Genomic DNA, 4,293 nt, shown 5'->3' with positions numbered 1-4,293 from the left:
TCAGAGAGCTAATCGGAGAGCCGCTAATGGTGGCAAGCAAGTGATGATATTTCCAGTGTCTATAATGGTCCCAGAGGACATGGAGTTTAAGCATTGTTTAGGGAGATGACATGGAGTTTAAGAGATTCTCAGATATGAGATTTGGACTGGATTTGACCACCGAAGGAGCATGGAGCCTATGTACCAGATCTAAGGTTTTTCAGTTAATCTCTATTAGAGCAGTCCATCATGTGGGGAAAGAGGTGAGGAGAGAGAGATCGAAAGGGTATTTTCAGAAGTTTTGAAAAAAAAAATATTGGTCACATGATGCTATGTGACTGAGTGTGATGATGGTAAGGGAATCAATCCAAAGCAATTTAAGTAGGAATATATGCAGAATATTAGACATTGATCTTAATGTCCAATGTGGCAAGATATAACTTTATCATCTGGGTCAAACTGATTCAATGGGTGCGAACATAACTGAATGTCATTCTTCCAGGCCTCCCCACTAATGAACCAAGGTTCTACAACTAAGATGCAATCACCTGAAAAGGTGTCCAATTGGGTGGTCATGGCAGTAACTTGGTTCTAGACTCCTAGAATTATATATTGAAACAACTATTATTTTATTTATTATCATTTGTTTATTTATGGATAATAATTGAAAAATGTATGCTATCAAATCCATTAAGGCAATAAGACAAACTTCAGTAGATAATGATATCATCACATACCTTCAGCAAAGTAAGATTTCCTCCATTTTGATCACTTTTAAATTCAAACACTGAAAGGCAAAATGTTTCCATTTGTAGGTTTCCATAATATCATATATCATATGATGAAACAATCAAACCCAGTGATTCTTGCTTGGAAAGCTGAAGAAAACTTGAAAAGCAGCAGTGAAAATAGTAGAGCAACATTCTGCAAGGAAAGTTCGATCTGCTTGTATTTCTCTCCTACCCAATTTTAATGAACAAGTTTTTCCATTTGTTTTCTCTTCCTTTTGGTCTTTTAAGAGTTATTGTATTATGTTTTAGACAAATTCCAAAGAATAGAAGGACACCAGAATGGACAGTTAAAAAACTATTCAGCCGCGCGCCTTCCTTAGTGGTTCATGGACGCATAGAACTATAGAAGTAGCTAAGAAAATTGAGAAGGGAAAGGGAAATTAAAATTGATCAACAAGATTCCATAAAAACCCATAAGAGATCTAGAGAGAGAATGAAACCCAAGAAGCAAAGAACAGAATCTCTTCCCTTGAATGAATCCGGTAGCTGTTACAGACTTACAGTAAAAAAAAGAAAGCAAAAGGTGTTTGTTCGATTGGGCTTGACTCTTAGGTGAATTGTTGGGACAGGGAAGCACTGCCTCGTTGTCCTTCCACTGGTAGGAGTGGGAGGTTTTCCCTGCTTTGTAAAGCCAGCCTAACGCGGTGCCCTCCACTCTAAGTGCCATATGACCCAAGCTAATGGATAGCATGCTAGCCGATAAGGCCTATCGTGTCCGTCTAATCTGGGCACGATGTGGATAAGTCCTACGGTTGTGCAGCATGATCCTGATGAGCTCGGAGATAGCTGGCATGCTTCTAGAAGTCTGATGTGTTACCTCGGTGAGTTATGCAATCCTGAGCCACCCATACCTCAGTCATTGCCGAGGTGCTTGAGACGCCTGAGGTGGCTTGGCCCACCGAGGTGGAAAGTGGTGCTAAGATGGCGGTAAGTGCTGACTCACAGTCTAACTGACAGGTCACGTCCACGTGTCCTCTGTTTACTAGGTCAGGCCAAATCACCCTTCATCAATTATTATTATTATTATTATATGTATTTATGTATGTATGTAGCTTTTTGAGCTCGACTCGAAGGTCGGTTGAAACTGAATCGAGTTCGAATTGCTCGTAAAGAACTCGACTCATGGCCACTCCTAAATCCAAGACGTAGTAAAAATAATAAAAATTTATTATAGGCAAGATGACTTTTATAACCCGGATAATTGAAGTGGTATCCCATAACCCAAACTATTTTTCCGGATCATCCCACGAGTGACCCAAGATTCTACCACTAAGATCCAACCACCTGAAATAGTATTTCATCGGTGGCCATGGTGGTACACTAGTTCTAGACTCCTAGTATTATATATTGAAATAATTTTTATTTTTATTTTTATTTTTATAGTTATTAAAATTTTTATTTAATGACTAATAATTAAAAAAATAGAAGTAAATACCATAAAGACATATCCATATTTGTAGTAGAGACTTGAGATTAAGGGTACGCATGGATTCGGTTTCAAGGCAGAACCTATAACCTACCTTATAAGAATTGGTCAGAATTCCATGGGTTTTATTGGGTTCTAAGGCAGAACCTATAACCTACTTTATAAGAATTGGTTAGAATTCCAGAATTCAGGATTATGTGTGACTAGTTCATCAAATCAACAAAGCGTTTGTAGTCCAACGGTTAGGATAATTGCCTTCCAAGCAATAGACCCGGGTTCGACTCCCGGCAAACGCAATCTGATGTTACTCTTTGAAAACTATTTAGAGGCCTTTTTGAGGGGTTCATGCACGCATATATCTAACGAATTGAGAAGTAAAAATAAAATTAACATGGGAATGTGGGCTGAGTTGATTTACAATACAAAAATGCAAAAGTCAACTCCATCCATAACAAATAAGCATTAGTTCAAAAGTCAATATTCAATCAAATTGTGTTAATCAGTCAAACTTTTGGCATCTCATAACGACACAACGGGCACAAGTTGCTCGTCTGCAACCACTTAGAAATGCAACCTCCATGATAGACATGCGAGTGATCTGCGATCCGATCGGAAGCTCTTCCAAACAGATGGCACGATTCATGGTGGAAGTGGAAGCGGAAGCCACACCATCGACGTCCAGTCTCGCCACTTCCAACGCTTCAATGGCGGACGCAGACGCAGGGACAGCTCCGAACTCACCATTGCCGGCATCCATTGATTCCATGAAACAACCGGTGAGTGAGCGTCTGGAATATATGGACGGAAACAACCGCAAGTGAAATGTGTGCCTGATAAGTTTTTCCGGCAGGTTTCTTGGTTTCAGAATTAGCAAAATGGATAGTTTTTGAATTTTTGAGCACAATATTTTTTATATTTCTCTAAGTCCCAACAGAGTTGGGCTTAGATCCCATTCGAACAGTCTTTGTAGCGTTACATTGAGAAAACCTCTGTACTGTTGAGATTTATTTTATGGGAAGATATTTCTAATGCACGTTGCAAAAGGTTGTTTGTTCATTTTATTGCTTTGATCGAAGGATCACCATTGAGTAAAAACATTATGACTGGATTAATGTTTTAAAAGCCCATTTGGGGCCGATCCACTTTTGCCTCCGGGTCAAATGGGTCAGACCGTTTCAGGTATATATATATTAAGCGAGGACCCGTGCATTGCATGAGATTTATTAAGCGAAAGTTAAATAATAGAAAGTGTCATTTACTAAAATACCCCTTATAGTTTCATGAATATACTAAAATATATCCCATAGTTAAAATTTTACTAAAACACAACTTATAATTTGCAATGGATTTAATCAATCTCCCATTAGATGATAGTGGACAATGATAGTGTTGACCCTAATCTTCATTTAAATAAATTTAATCAAAAGAAAATATAAATAAAAATATGGTGGATCCTGACGTAAAAGCATGGTGGATCAAAATTATATGAAGAAGATAGAAAGATTAATAACAGTTTAATGGAAATGAGTGTTTACTTGCTATGGCAGATCTAGAAGAATAGAAACACCCCCCCCCCCCCCTAAAGTGGTGGTGTTGCAAGCTAGAAAAAACTGGGAGGAGTATGTCTCTTTTTTGTCGGGTTCAAGCACCTCAAGACTAGAGAAGAAATGGGTGGATGTTTATTAGCGCCCACCGAACCATAACATGGCCAAAATCAACTTTGATGCATCTCGGTCGAGTGATGGTAGATGCTCTATTGCGGCAGTGGTGAGAAATCACCTTGACAGAATGTTGGACTACAAGGGGTACAACATTGGCATCTCTTCAATCAACGCTGCAGAGGCCTGACCTTAGGGGTGCTCACGGTTCGGTTAACCAAACTGTAGGTATTTTTTTGAACCGAACCTATAGTACCGGTTTTCAAAAAGCCAATATCCGAATTTGAACCAAAGCTTGTCAGTTAACTGGTTGACAGGTTTAGTTAACCATCGGTTAGGTTCATCGCTTCATCGGTTTTTTGATTTGTACAATATATTATAAAAAATAAATAAATATATAATAAAAAGATATAAATATATATATGAAATATTATATTTT

The 4,293-nt window shown here is 38.3% G+C and overlaps 1 non-coding gene across 1 annotated transcript; it reads left to right on the top strand.

Annotated features, from left to right (window-relative positions):
* The first annotated feature begins 2,420 nt into the window (after positions 1-2,420).
* TRNAG-UCC (transfer RNA glycine (anticodon UCC)) lies at positions 2,421-2,492 on the top strand. The gene has a single exon. It is a non-coding gene; the product is annotated as a tRNA-Gly (tRNA).
* Positions 2,493-4,293: the final 1,801 nt, after the last annotated feature.

The sequence above is a fragment of the Nelumbo nucifera genome, chromosome 8 (assembly GCF_055504915.1).
Source record: "Nelumbo nucifera cultivar China Antique chromosome 8, China Antique-T2T, whole genome shotgun sequence".
Taxonomy (NCBI): domain Eukaryota; kingdom Viridiplantae; phylum Streptophyta; class Magnoliopsida; order Proteales; family Nelumbonaceae; genus Nelumbo; species Nelumbo nucifera.
This window is presented reverse-complemented; position numbering and strand designations above follow the sequence as displayed.